We start from the raw sequence: 16,057 nt of genomic DNA, 5'->3' as shown, positions 1-16,057 counted from the left end.
TCCAATGATTTTAATGTGTGGAAAATTGGTTGGTAATCAGTCTGATAGAGCTTTCAACTTCAGGTTGGTGGCGTAGCCTGCGCTGATTAGTATTCAGCTATTCTTGTTGTTTAAAAATAGTTTATGGTCAAACATTCATTTTCGAATGAGGACTATGAAAATTTAATTAAAGTCTAAACTCTAGTAGCTGTTGAAGATCATGCATAATCCAATTACTTTTTATTCAATTAATTTAATAGCGAACCACTTTGCGATAATTACTGTTAATCCCCTGCTTTTTTCTTCTCAGCTGTTTATCAATGGCCTGTGAGATATCTTAGAGGAAATCATATTGGGACATAATTATCAGCAGTCCCAGCTGGAATTAATGACTAAATAATATTTAATTACCACAAATTCTCTAACTCTACAAGAGTTGGAAAAAGAGATCATAGTAATACAGTTAAGAGACTTGTGTTTATTCCAAAGATTTGGAATTCCACCACCACTAGCTCAACTTCAAAACCAGTGAAAATGGAATTAAAATTGCATGTCAAGATGTTGACTCATTTCTTTCCAATTTCTGTGTACATATTTATTATGATTTAAAAGAATTGAGATCATGCATTATTACAGTTCTGTTTTGCTTTTGCTCCTTATCAAGAACATTTATACCATTAAATATTCCTCTACAGTATTATTTTAATGGCTGCATAATAGTTCACATCACAGGTGATGACTTTACCAATCTTCTACTTTTGAGTATTAGATTGTTTCAAAATGTTTTATTCTTATTAAAAATAACTCTTCCTCAGCTTCTAGTTTGCATATTATATTTCTTCTCTGCAGATGACTGTATCAGATTGTATTTTACTAGTTTTAACATATATTGAAAATTACCCTTTAGAAATGTTGTACCACTCTCACAGCACTGTATGAAAGGCCAAATCTCTAAACGCTAGTCATTAATTTTACGTATAACTGTAATTGCTTTCACTATACTACGTGACTTTGGAATTAACACAAGATTTTTGTATTTACCATACCCCTCATGCCTGTGTGCTTGTATAACAGAAACAACTGAATTACATCTTTATGCTATATTATTTTGAGAAACATTTATCTATAAATCTTAGGCTGTTATGCTATGGTGGAAAAAACATCGAGCCCTGAATCTTGATCTATTACACAATAATGGATGTTTACTTCTGCTAAGTCTCTGTTCAATATCCACTTCACTCCAGAACCAAGCTGAGAGAGCAGCCCTTATCTGGACTCTTGCCAGCCCGTAAATGAGGGAAAAGGGAGATGGTGGTATCATACAATGACTCCTAAAATTTCTGCTTTGAATTTCCGCAACACTTGTCCACACGTTCACGCCCAAAGCTAATAATGGGTCTATGCCTGATATCCATGCGATAGTGAATATAATCCTCCCGCAGGGAGGGCCAGGAAAGAAGGAACAGCAACTATTTTGACAGTACTATCATCTAGCACATATAGTTCAGGGAAGCTAATAAAAATTCATTTAATATTGTTTACTTCAATGCCTAGATCATTTAAACAGATGGAGTTTTGATAACAGTGGCTGACAGCTTATCAAACCCAGCTACAGTTTCTTCTCTGATTTGCAGATATAAGTTAGGAATTTTCATAACAATATACTGCAATTATATTTCAATGGAAAAAGAAATGAGAATCAAATTAACTATGTTATTATATGGAAATCCAGCTTTGATTAAATAAATTAGTTTTTTTTAAGTAATTATCTGAACCTAGACCCACACATACATTCTCTCTCTCTCTCACACGCACATCCATAGATATATGTATATAATTATATGTTACAAACACTTAAATGTCCTAGTCCTAGTACATCTAACTTCCAAAGTCAGTCATTTGAACTCATGACCCCTTTAATCTTCTTAAGTCTTAGTCGTAAGTGACTAACGAGGGGCAAGTACCTCTCTCTTCTGATGGAAGAAACTCAGGAGAGGAAGAAAGTAAGGATAGCCCTGCTTCTGATGCACAGAGGTAAGGCTGCTGAGAAAAGAACTGCAAGAGAATTAAGCACCCTAAACTGGGTCTGAGGTGGCTGCCTCCGTACGTTCTACTTGTTCAGAGGATGCTTTGATGCCAAGTACACCTTCCTCAGTTCTCCCTAAATAGAAGCTAGAACGTCTTCCTAGCGAAATTAGGATGCATGGCCACTATCATCTCTTTTCAGCTCTCACTACCCTAAACAAGTCTCATACGGTTATCACTCGGCACCCAGACGTAGCACTGATTTTTCCCCACGGGGGTTCTGAGCCACACATTTCCACAGGACGATCGTGTTCCCGAGAAGAACAGTCTGTGTCTGACTGAGCTGGCAAATTCCAGCACGTGATAAACCACTTACCCGAGGGACGTTGACACCTGGAAGATTCAGAAGCTGCATTATGTAGAATAAAGAAATGTATAATCTGGATATTATAGCAAACTAGTCAGTGTATCTATTATGCTACCGATAAAATAATTTGACCGATGTGCTTAGATAGTGTGCCATGGTTACCTTTCCTAAGCTTTCCAGGAATAGAAATACCGTTTTTAGGCAAGAATATGTGAATTACTTTTATGTATGACCAAGACGTGACTCGCTGGTCAGTACCTAGTTTGGGCTAACTGATTGATCAATTACCTAACTTAGATTCTACTTTACTAGTCACTGTTCTCGTCCATCATTCAATCCTGATATCTGTCATTTTTCCTAGACCACCAAATTTCTACCTTCAGAACTCTCTCTGTCGCCTTTTGACAGCCCTGGAGACTCCATAGGGGAGAAGACACCACAACAGAATGTGTCACTTTGTCATGTGGATTATTTCAAGATTGAAGACAGTCGGGGCCCAGCAGAATCAGGAAGAGCTTTTCACCTCTCACTTACCTGCTTAACAGGATTTAGGTAGAGAGACTGTACCAGGAAGCCCTACTTCTGATGGACAGAGGTAAGGCTGTTAGAGAAAGGGAATTATAAGAGGATTAAGCACCCTATATTGGGTCTAAGACAGTTGTCTCACTGCTTCCCGCTGATTCAGAGGATAGTTACTTATTCAGAGCTCACTACATTCTACTTACTCAGAGGATATCTGTTTATTCAGAGCTATCACCAGAGATGCTTTTTATATCAGAGAGACTTATCTGCATGGCATGGCGAACATTTATCTACCAAACATTTGCTTTTCTCACCTTCCTGTGAACTGTCTTCTGCCGTGTTGGAAGCCCCGTACTCATCCCTTCTTAGCTCAGGATGGGACATATGCCTCAATAGCCCGACTGCCAGGGAGACTCACGTGCAAGTGTTTTTCCTCCTGTTCATCTGTCTTATACCAATTTGATTATTAGACCAACCAAAGAACCTAGAAAGAGAGAAGGGAAAAGTTTGCTGGCCCTACACCTCGGAAACTCGGGGGGAAATGCCTGAACTTACTATTACTCTTTGAAGGATTATTTCAACCCATATTAATGTCGCCACCGCAGATGAATAAATTGGTGGCCCCTCATCTACGTCACTATTTATGAAACGTACATTTTCAAATTTTATACTAAGTCTAACCAGAAACCTTTACCTGCAATATTATCATGTATCGTTATTCTTAATTTTTAATGATATGTTATTTGGGGAAATATACATGCAACACTAAACTTAATCACTGTCTGATTCTTGACAGAATCAGTATCCTCCCCCTTCTCCCTAGGTGGCTTCTAATGTCCAATTGGTCAGGTAAACATCAGTATAAAATAATAGTGCTTACAGGTCACGTTCTGTATTATTAAAGCTGAGGTTCTAGCAGTGAATTACTATTGTGTACTTTTTAATACATCAGTTCCAAAGACTCAGATTTGGGCACGGTGGATGTCATCGTATGTTCAGGCTGCTATAAGAATAAGCCACAGAATTGGTGGATTATAAACAACCAAACGTTTTCACGGTTTTTGAGGCTGGAAATCCACGATTAGGGTTGGGGCATGATCTGACGAGGACCCCTTCCGGTTTTCGGACGTCTAGTCATGTCCGCACGTTGTGGAAGGGGCAAGGGCTCTCCCTAGAGCATCTCTGAGATGGGCACCAATCCATTCACGAGCGCGTGCTCTCTTGACCTAATCATTTATCAAAGGTCTCACCTCCTAACACTATCACATTGCGCATTAGAATTTCGACACATGAATGTGGGGGAAAGCAATCAGACAATAGCGGTGCATGTCGTCATTATATTATATGGTCAGTTGAGATTTCAGACTTATCTTAGAAGTAAGATAATGATGCACGTGCCAAAAAGAGAAAACCGAACTGCTCATCTCTGAAAGCTAAAGGAAAACAAAACTAACAATTACGTAGTAATCATGCCAGGGAAATGAGTTTGCAAAAATGTCATAAATGTATTATTATTGCCTACATTCAGTGCCACTTCCTCAGGGAAAATTATTTGTATGTGTCCCAATGACTTCAGACTTCAGAAAAGGACTTACTTCGTCCACTGAGACAGGAATGGAAGTGACATGTATCCAGAGCAGAAGATTTAAAGGCCGGCTCATAGTTCATCACATTTTAGATTTCCTCTGCAATGACAACCAGTAAAGTTCCAGAAAGAGGCTATTCATTTAATCTAAGTCCGGCAGTAAAGATGTTGTGGAAAGAGCCTAAGCCAGGCAATGACAGACATGTGGCTGGAAATAAGTATTTGTTGCTGTATGTTGTCTTTCAATATTTCAGGTTGCTGCTTAGTATAGAGCAATCTAGCCTGTTATAACTGATACAGGGATGTGATAGCAATTAATATAAAATATGAAATTTGTATAAAATATGAATTATGAAACTGTTTTAAAGAATTGAAATTTAGATACTATTAAATAGGTCAGAGATGCCTACTAAAGTAGATCAAGTTGTATAGTAGAGGACCTTGAATGTATCTGTTTAATTAAATAAACAATACTATATATTTAGGTTGTGAATTTTTAATGATAAGTGTTTCTAAAGTGCTTGAGGCTAATTGAAACCTATTATTCCAAGTAGTATAAATGCAACTCTTACAATTATGCACTACTTAATTAACCATTTACTATGGGATAATTCAATGACTGGTTCCCCCAAATTTGGTATGAATTACCAAAATTGAATAAATGAAGGCTACGTGTATGCCAGATAAAACATGTATATTTGTTGATTTCCCCCAAATATCTAGATCTTTACAGACAACAGACACACTTTAGGAGAGTCCTAGTTCTACACTTGGTTATCAGTTGTATAATATTGCGGAATTTTTTTCATCATCTACTTCAATTTCCTTAACAAAACCAATTTTTCCAATAGAATTTGTGATGCTTATAAACTTCTGGCATTGTGCTAGGTTCTGGGTCATCAATAGTAAATAAATAAAACTCATGTGTTGACCTCACAGGGCTTAGATTGGAGTAGAACAGACAGATACGAAGCAAGTAAATGAATAAATAGATAATTAAAATGGTATAAAATGCTAGTAAGAGATAAAACCAAGACGGGCAGAGAGATCCTATTTAGATAAGGGGTCAGGATGGACATTTGTGAGGAGATGACTTTCAAGGGAAGACACGAAGAGGGAGGGGCATAGAAAGAAAAGGGTGGACTATCTTCTCAGGAAGACACAATACCCTTTGAGACGGGCCTAAGGAGGGAACGTGCTTGCCACGTTCTAGGAAAAGGAAGAGGCCCATATTATCTGTGCATAAACGAAGATGCAATGTGATATCTGAGAGCTCGTTAAAATCCTCGTAGGCTATGACAAGGAACTTGATGTAGTCTAATTTTGATGGCATGCCTTTGGAAGCTGCTAAGCAGGGGAAGTGATAGTATTAGATTTATGTTTTTTAAAAATTACTTTGAATAATATATAGAAAAGTTTGATGAGGGGAAGAGGTGCATCGGCCAGTCTTTACCACATTGTAAGACACACACGTAATCTCAGTGGCAAACAGTGCATTTATTACTCACTCACAGGTCTGTGTGTGAGCTGGACGGCGCCAGTGGCTCCGCTTCTTCCTGCACGTGAAGGTCACGTCTACTCTACCTCACGTCCTTGAGGCCTGTGTGCAGGGCCATTAGGTGTGCAGGGCACGCGTTCCCCGTGGTGGAGACCGGGAGCTCCCAGAGAGGTCAATAGAAACACGTGATTTTACTTAAGCTGGAGACTTGCAACTCACATCAGTTCATTTCATACTATATTCCATTAGCCAAAGAACATCACATGGGCAAGGCCATGGGTGTGGAGAAACAGACGTGGCATGGGGAAATACAGTCTTTCCATAGAGAAAATGGGCAGGAAAGGAGAGAGCCCACATGCTGGGCTTATCTAGGTGAGGCCACGGTTTTCTCCTTATGAGTACACGTTGAGCAAAAAGACGCGCTCCACAAAAGAGCAAAAAATGAACAGTAATAAATATACCTATTCAAGTTAGAGGTGGTAATGGTAAAAATAGGCATATTTGAAAAAAAAGCTATCCTATATTTAATAACTTACTATACTCCAGGAAATATTTATGTACTTCACTTTTATTAATTCATCGAAGTCTCACAACTACCTATGATTAGATTTGAAAACTGAGATTCAGGGGAGGCTAAGTGGTTTTTCCAATATTATAGCTTGTACGTGAAAGAGCTAAATTTTAAAGTCAAGCAGTCTCTGCAGAACTTGAAATCTTAATGACTGGCTAGGGATATTACAAAAATTAAATAAGTGAAGTATATAAAGTGGTAAATAGAGTGCCTGCCGTAAAGTAAACACTAAATAAATGTTATCATCGCTAGTATTTAGGGAAGCAAAATGATTTGGAAAGCACAACCCCTGATCTCAGTGGACGTTCAGATTTAAAGGAGGCAAGATGGTATCACGTGGAGCATATTTAAAACATCAATGGAGAAATAAAAGACATCTCATCTTGATCAGACAGGCTGCATTATGTTAGGAGTGAAAACTGGAGGTTTATAACGTTTAGGTAATGCACTAGGATCACCCGTTTTACAAATATCAGACCTTGGATTTAACTCCAGTGTAACCTGAATTCAAGTCCAGGGTTCTTCCTCTGATTCCATGCTGGGCAATGTTGTTTCACCACCCGCAGCGAGTCACGAAAGAAGATAGGATAGACATCCATACGCAGAGACAAAGGCACACCCACACAAGCCTAATTACTCAAGCTCATCTATCTCTATCATGCTAAGAACTTTGCAGGTTCAATATACCGTAAAAGCTTGTATACGGGATATTATACACATGGGTGTGGGTGTGTTTTGATTACTTAGCAAGTAAGCGAGCAGGAGGCTACACAGAGATGCGTGAGTGGTCCGTGCGATGAGAATGATCCCAGTAGCAATGCTCTGATGTGGAAGAGACCTCCTCATCCTCCATCCTCAAATGTCTTTCCTTAGATGAGAAGCCTTGGGTTTCTTTGACTTTTCCAGGTAAAAAGTCCTGGTGCATTTCTAAGGTAAATGACTGACGACTCTTGCTTCTTTAGGACGAATCTTCTCAGTTGACATGGCAGGGACTGTCACGCTGTCACGGCACCAGAGTTCTGCCAGGTTTTAGGTTCTTTAAAAGCAGCACCTGTGTTTGTCTTGCTCCAGCTCTAGAAAGATGCCAGGCCTGGAAATGTGCTCAACAAATGTTTCTTCAATGAGTGAAGGCAGGAATGAAGGAAGCCATAGGTTCCCAATCTACAGATGTAAAATCAGTTGATATGCGTACAGGCTACACAGACACACTTTATGGAAAGATGTGCTGGTCACAGGCAGAGAGCAGGGTGGCGTGGCCGAACGTGAGCCGCTTTGATGCCTCGAAGGGTCTGAAGAAGGGGTCTTCCTGCTTGTAACTCACATGAGACATTTCTGATTTTTTGAACTGACTTACATGCTGCAGGTAAGTTCTTACCTTGCGTACATTCTTGGGATTCCAGAGCATGCACTGGAGAAAATTCTGTCTGGGATTTCTCTCTCACAGATAGTGATCAATGGGTAGCACGTGTTCAGGGGCGGGTGTGAGAAACAGTGGAGTGGAAGCTATGGTTGCGAGAAATAATGATGTCTTGTTTTCAAGCACATAGAACGTTATTAAAATAAAATTCTACTAGGGTGAGTTAAAAACATATGTTGTGCTCTTGCTGGAAGACCTAACACTGAAATATTGTCTTCATACATGGCTAATCCTTTCCAGTTGGCACTTGGTCCATCAGGGCTGACACAGAATATGAACACCTTGAATGACAGGACACATTGACCAAGGACACAGTGTGGGCATTACAACCAGGTATCAGGAACTCCCCCACCCACACCCTCAACTTGGGTAATTCTACGGGTCTTGTCAATATCTCAGGCAGCCTCGGGATTTGTGGCATCTCAGGCTGATATAGTTTTGGACTCCTCTATCAGAAAAATAAAACAAAATCATGAATATAACAGCATTTGCATGATTTAGGTTAGAAAAGCAGCTGTAAAGTTATAAATTTGCTACAGTTTTACAGACATATCTGTATATATGTACACTTGGTCGGTATCCTTCCAGGATAGTATGAAGTGTAAGCTTCATTTGCTTATGGTAGTAAAGCATCAGTAAAGGATGCCCATCAACAACACTCTCTTATTCCTGGCATCGGATGAGAAGTGAGAGTAGAGCAGCACTTGAATCCTACAAATCTGACCAATATTCCTGAGGTTGAAAAGAATTTTCAAGTGGCTATGACAAGTTGACTATATAGGCCGTCCTACGAAGAGCTTGGGAAGGTGTGAGAAAAGCTGAAAATAGAAGCCTCGCCCAGAATATGTTTTATAAACCATGTGCTTAAGCAAACAAGAGGTACCACATTTGAGCAGCTCTGTAAAGCTACATTCCTGCTACTGAGACAAGATTTATTCTTTCAGAACACTGAGTTTTTGCAGAAGTTATTGATTTGTCTATTTTATTGTCAATAAACCATACTACTCCAGAATTCAGAGCCATGTAGAGTCATTTGCACTTGAGGGTTAGTACAGATGTAACTGCTTTTACTTCTGATGTCACATTATTAAGTATTGTTCTTCATATTTGGTGTCCTCTCCCTCCTCTCTGCTATACCCTGGATGTCTCAGGAGGATAAATGTATATTTTACATTGATTTTGATCAAATGGCTTTTGCCCTGGGTAGTATTAGATGGCTAGGTCATTGCAGCAATTATACAGCAGTATTCCCCAAGCGGACCTTTCATCTACTTGTAATATAAAATCAATTATGTCTAAACAAGGACTGAGATGGCATTTTAATGTTTTCCAGAGAGCATTTAGACATCTGAGCTGCCTCAGAAGTGGTTTCAAGGTCCATTTCGAAAATGGGAGCAAAAAATGTTCTCTATGCTTTGTTTGTATCCTGAAAATACACATTTCTAGGTAAAGAAACAAATTTATCTAATTGTAGAGTTTATAGTCTATGCTAACAAACTTCAAGAAAACTGTTGTTTGTATTTCTATTATAAATGGAAGACATGACACTAATTTTACAAAACAATACTCCTTACACAGAGAAATAATTAAGAATGCAGATTTTTCCACCACTAATTTTGAAATGTATTTCACTGAGCTACAGTAAACTAATGGTATATTTATTTGTTTTGCATCACACATTCAAAGTTTAAAATGTCGATTTTATTCACATCTTTTCTTTCTTTTATAACATCCTTTCTACAAGGTTATTTATAAGCCTGAATTACTCTCTGCTGTGAATTTCATAAAATCAGATTATACATGAGGCAAAAAGTTTTCATTTATTTTTTCATATACCAAAAACCTGAGGAAATCATTTCCTTTGCTATGTATATCCCTAATTACTTAAAGAGAAATATTTTTTAACAGAAACCTAGTGAAACAGTTTTCTTTCATTTCATCAGAACTACGGAACATTAGACCTTGGTGATAAATGCAGGCGCCAGTTTAGTTACTGGTTAGCAGATATCCTGTGTGATGCCCAGGAACCTAGAATGGTGCCTAGGAAGTAAAATGAAAATAAGCTCAGAAGATAGTTCAAGCCAGTGACCTTTCATTGAGTCGGGTAAAACTGACAAATGCTGTGTGATAAAAGGTAAGAACTCCTCCGAGAAGCCCTTCATTTCAGCCCGTGCAATCAAATGACCCAATTAATGCTTTGACTCACAGTATTTACAGATGCTATGCAAGCAGGTCAGCTTGCTAAGCTAACTTACCTCTGTCAGGCACATCGTTACATCACAAGCCAGTAAATAGATATGTCAGCCACTTACGGCTCTAAGGAATTACTAAATCAACTAAATCCCTGGCATACCCCAAAGGAATCACATCTCTCTTTTCATGAGGAAACACTGTATGAAGTTTATCGTACTCCTTTACCATTGCCGTGTCACTCTCTTTGTGAGACTTGCAATGAGTTACCCAAGTCCCTAATAATTTAAATTCTTAAAACTGCTCAAAATCACCAGTTGGTTCTTTCTTACTATAAAGGTCATCATATTTTTCAATGTTTATTCACATTTGATTTTGCTGCCCATGTAGAGATCAATGATTAAGATCCTCCCAGACCTATAGGTTAGAAAATTCTGAAAATGATATGGTAATACAAAAAATGTCACTTTTCACATTTCCAAAATGCCTTATTATAATCTCAGCCAAGAATTTAGGTAGTGAGAATATTTGTATTAGCACTATATTGGGTAACTTGAATTAATACTTTCATTATAACCATCAAGTTGGTTAGCATCTATCTACTATAACTCTTATCTTATAACCGTCAAACTCTGATTAAGTGATTTGGCTAAGGTTATACAATGAATATGGTCTTTCAGGCCTTAATTTTCCTGCCCAAACAAAAACATGACTCAACTCTTGTAACTGAAAGTTTCTACAACTATTTTTAGTTGCCTTCAGAAGCAGTTACCAAGATATCCCTTAATCCATCTGCTTATCAAAATGTATCTCTACCCTGTGGTGAGCATGCACGGTAGCTGTCGTATGCTGGAAGAAATCAATATCTGTTTACCCTGTGTTCTTTTGTCTCCCTCTAATCCATTATTGCTTCTTTGTACATAGCTGTCTCTTGTTCTTTGCAGGGTTCTCTTGGTTAATCAGAACTATGCTTGGAATACTGTGCTTGATATAGGTATCCCAGTTTTTGAGAGACTTTGAAAAAATAATCTAGAGCATGATAATAAAGTTCACATGTTGGAATTCACCTAATAAGCATATAGTGAGCTATTTCTAGGGAAGCTAAGGGTAAGAGGAGACAAAAGTTAACTTAAAAGGCAATCATTGATTTTATTTCCATTACTTTAGAAGATGGGTCCAAAAAGATCTTGCTGTGATTTATGTCAAAGAGTTTTCTTCCTATGTTTTCCTCTTAGAGTTTTATAGTGTCCGGTCTTACAAAGAAGATGTGGTACATAAATATGATCGAATATTACTCAGTCATAAAAAGGAACAAAATTGGGTCATTTGTAGAGATGTGGATGTACCTAGAGACTGTCATGCAGAGTGAAGCAAGTCAGAAAGAGAAAAAGAAAGATTTTATATTAACAAATATATGTGGAATCTATAAAAATGGTACAGATGAATCTGTTAGCAAGGCAGAAATAGAGACATAGACGTAGAGAACAAACGCATGGACACCAAGGGGGGAAAGGGGGATGGGATGAACTGGGAGATGTGGATTGACACACATATACTAATATGTATAAAATAGATGACTAATGGCAACCTACTGTTTAGCACAGGGAACTCTACTTCATTTTGCTGTACAGTAGAAACTAACACAACATTGTAAAACAACTATACCCCAATAAAAAAAATGTTTCTCTACCATAAGAGTTGTTTCCTAAATCATTAATTTAAATTTTAAAATAAATATGAATTTTTATTTTTTAAAAAACAGTCATTGAGGACTTCCCTGGTAGCACAATTGTTAAGAATCCACCTGCCAATGCAGAGGACATGGGTTCCATCCCTGGTCAGGGAAGATGCCACATGCTGTGGGGCAGCTAAGCCCACGCACCACAACTATTGATCCTGCGCTCTAGAGCCTGTGAGCCGCAACTACTGAGCCCACGTGCCACAACTACTGAAGCCCGCACACCTAGAGCCCATGCTGCAAAGCAAGAGAGCCACTGCAATGAGAAACCCCTGCACCACAATGAAGAGTAGCTCCTGCTTGCCACAAGTAGAGAACGCCCACGTGCAACAACAAAGACCCAACACAGCCAAATAAATAAATAAATAAATTGATTTTTTTTAAAAAAGTCATTGAAAGGCTGTCATGTTAGCATGAACTTCAACATGGCTCAAAAACTTAATCAGAAGACCTCAGAAAGTATTACAAAAAGGAAGAATGTGACTTAGTAAGAAACAAAAGTTTCAAAGCTGTAACTATTGATAACACCGCAATTTTTAAACTTTCATAAGTAATGTTTGAATCAGTAAGTTATTTAAAATAAGAATCAAATTTAATAATATTTAGAAGTGAGCCAAAACCCCCAAACTTAAAAGGAGTCGATAAAACTCAGCCTAGGAACCCAAAGAGAGGAAATGTTCCCTGCTTTTGAAATTATTCTATGCATACCAAAATTTCTACGCTATAAAATGGTGTTATTCCATAAGTACTCACAATGTATTTAAAGGATCTATGGTTTTCAAGCAACACGTTTTTCACTTTCTATGCTCTTTTAATTGTTGAGTATAACTGGTAAACTTCCAAAGTGTTAGCAATGCACTTGTTCACTTGTAGGTGGATGACCGGTTACTCTCCACTTCAGGGTTATACTATATGTCATCAATTACTACACCATACATGGTACTTTGAAAACTAGAAACATCAATGCATGAAGTACGTATCAAAACACATTGGAATAAAAACTACACAATGCACAGAATTTAATCTAGACCTTAATGCATTCTTATTGTCATTAAATTTGTCCCTGCTGAAGACCTGTCCTGGCCAGAAGAGATCTGAAGTAATAAGGTAGCACAAAATTGCTGGGAGAGGAGACTTGGATCACATAAAAGTCAGACAAAATCCATGCCAGTTTGCGCATGTATAAGGTGAGGATGCTCATAAAATCACCCTCATATGCGTGCATCACAGAGAGGGTGGGGTCCACATGTTGTTCTTGGATAGAAGGATGCACATAACTGGTATAAAGGATTTCCTTTCTGGAGAAATGCATGAATGAGTTGAACCAAAGACCAGTTCTAGCTGGCCCCTGGACTGCAGGGTTTCCTAAGCAATTTCATTATGATCCAGGTGCTGCAGTTCTTGGCCACACTGAGCATTTAGTCAGAAAAGAAGCAGGCAGAAACTGTTGACCTTTTTAACATTTCTGTCAAGGTTTTATAATCTTTTGCCTTCTGTGGATAATCTAGGAATAAATTAAGTATTTGGATAAAAGAAAGTACGTTTCTGCATCTGATTTATAAAGATATATATGGCTGGAATTCCAGCACAACACTAGATTATATCAAGGTTTTATTTTGGGATGAAATATAATAATGGTCTTGAAAGTATTAGAATACCATGAAATGCTTTCTAAAGAGTCCACAGAGAGTTTACAGATTACAAAATTATGATTTTGACTACTTTGAGCAGGACACTATTCTTCCTTGTGCAGTGTTTGATTGGGATGTCAAGTAGAAAAATATGATAATGTGACATCATGTAGTGAAAGAATACTGACAAGATATTTCATGCAGTACAAATTATAAAGAAAATAGTGCACTATAAATAGCTTTCCCCATGTGGTACTATTTGTTCTATCCAAGTGAAATTTGGCCTTTACACATCTTGCAGTTTGGGGGATGTAGAACAAAATAAGAGAGATTGATTGTGTTTTTGGTATATCAGGGACTACAGACTGAGATCTGGCCTGGCTATATTCTTCCTGGATTTCTGGTGTATCATTTCTACACTGATAGATGACTGTGATATACTTTGCTTCTTGGCTATAAATGAATAAATTTATTTTCCTGGCTAGCAGTTTGTGGATGCATTTTTTGAAATTTATCAGCTCTAGCTACAAGTCTATATATAGAAATATGAGCTAAGAGCCATAAAACCTCTTGTATCTCTCTAATGACAGTTTCTCTAAAAATTTTCCTCGATCGCCTTCTCTTTTGTCCACTCTCTGGAAACATTACTGTCCATTTTATTTTCACTCAATTCATGTGAATTATGATTATGATGCTTAATTATCTTCAGGTGTAACATTCTTTCCTGTCTCTCTTAGTACTTGAATCCCTTGGGTGTGGGTGACACGCAACATATCTTCCTCTGACGTGTACTTTGAAGTGCTTGCTGATGTTCTGTGAACATACTATATGCTAAGAAATCTGAAGGTGAGCAGTTGTGAAACCAGGTATTATCTAAATAGGTTACCAAAACGCTGCACAGCATATGTTACCTGATAAGATAACCATACCCCAAGCATATAAATGTGGTATAAACATTTTGATAAAAAATATTTAGCTACATACAGCTAGGAAGGCATATTTTAGAAATTCTAGCTGTTTGATATCTTATGTACAGTTTTGACATTCCTGTCCCCACATCTGGTGAGACTGCCATTTAAAAAAAAAAGGGGGGGCCTCTTGTGATGTTACTAAACTCACTGGGTATGTAGGAAGCAGGTCATAAACACGGTAAACAGAGGCAGAAGAGTGATGTGATGTAAGAAGGACTCAGCTCATCTCTGCTAACTTTTTATTAAATTTATTTATTTATTCTATTTATTAGCTGCATTGGGTCTTTGTTGCTGCACAGGAGCTTTCTCTAGTTGCGGTGAGTGGGGGCTACTCTTTGTGGTGGTGTGAGGGCTTCTCACTGCGGTGGCTTCTCTTGTTGTGGAGCATGGGCTCTAGGCACGTGGGCCTCAGTAGTTGTGGCTGTTGGGCTCTAAAGCACAGGCTCAATAGTTGTGGCGCATGGGCTTAGTTGCTCTGCGGCATGTGGGATCTTCCCCGACCAGGGATCAAACCCGTGCCTCCTGCATTGGCAGGTGGATTCTTAACCACTGTGCCACCAGGCAAGTCCCATCCCTTCTGCTAACGTGCACAATGAAGGAGAAAGGGGTATGACCCAAAGAATGAGCATATCCTTTAGACATAGGAAACAACAAGGAAACAAATCCTGCCTGGGTCCCCCAGAAAGGAAGGAGCCCTGGCAACACTTTGATTTTAGCCCAGTAAGATCTTAGTCAGACTTCTACCTACAGAAATGCAAAACTAATAGACTGTGTTCTTTAAGCCACTAAGTTGTGGTAGTTTGTTGCAGCAGCCATGAAAAACGAATATACAGGTTCAAGAGCTGCCGTGGAATCTTAGTGGTGATAGGTAAGTACCTGCAGGGAGCAAGAGTACCCAAGCATTAGTTGCCCAGAGCAGATGCCCCTGGAGGCCAGATAAGCAAGTAAGAGATCCAGCTATATTTAAATATACATATATATATATGTATTATTGACGACAATGTGGGATAACATGACCATTTGAAGCCCCAGGGTGCTACAGACACTGAGGGACTTGTACCCTCTTGCAAGCTTTTTCCTCCACCAACTTTACTGGCAGTCATGTGGAAGAGCAAGAGAACTACAGAGAAATGTGCTTCTGTAGTCCTGGCCGTGGGCGGGGAAAAGCAGCCATGCGGACATGCTGCCGAAAGCCAGCTCCCCTATTTCTCCTACGAAGGGAACGTTTTAATCAGCAGGAGGAAAGGCAACAACACCCGCCACCTCAGAACACGGGTGGAAACGTCTGACTATGTGACGTTTTCAAGAAACTTATTTTAAATATAAAGATACATCTGTATTAAAAGTAAAAAAAAAAATGAGAACGATGTGGCATACAAGCTACATAAAAGTAGAATAGATACATAAAATTAAGATGCAGTAGATTTCATAACAAGCGATATAATCAGAAATAAAGAGGGATGTTTCATAATGATAAACAGATAAATTCTCCAAGCAGACGTGACAACCATAACTGTGTGTGCACCTAACAACAGAGCTACAAAATAAGTGAGGCAAATCTGA

Source organism: Hippopotamus amphibius, chromosome 12 (genome assembly GCF_030028045.1).
Source record: "Hippopotamus amphibius kiboko isolate mHipAmp2 chromosome 12, mHipAmp2.hap2, whole genome shotgun sequence".
Classification (NCBI taxonomy): Eukaryota; Metazoa; Chordata; class Mammalia; order Artiodactyla; family Hippopotamidae; genus Hippopotamus; species Hippopotamus amphibius.
This window is presented reverse-complemented; position numbering follows the sequence as displayed.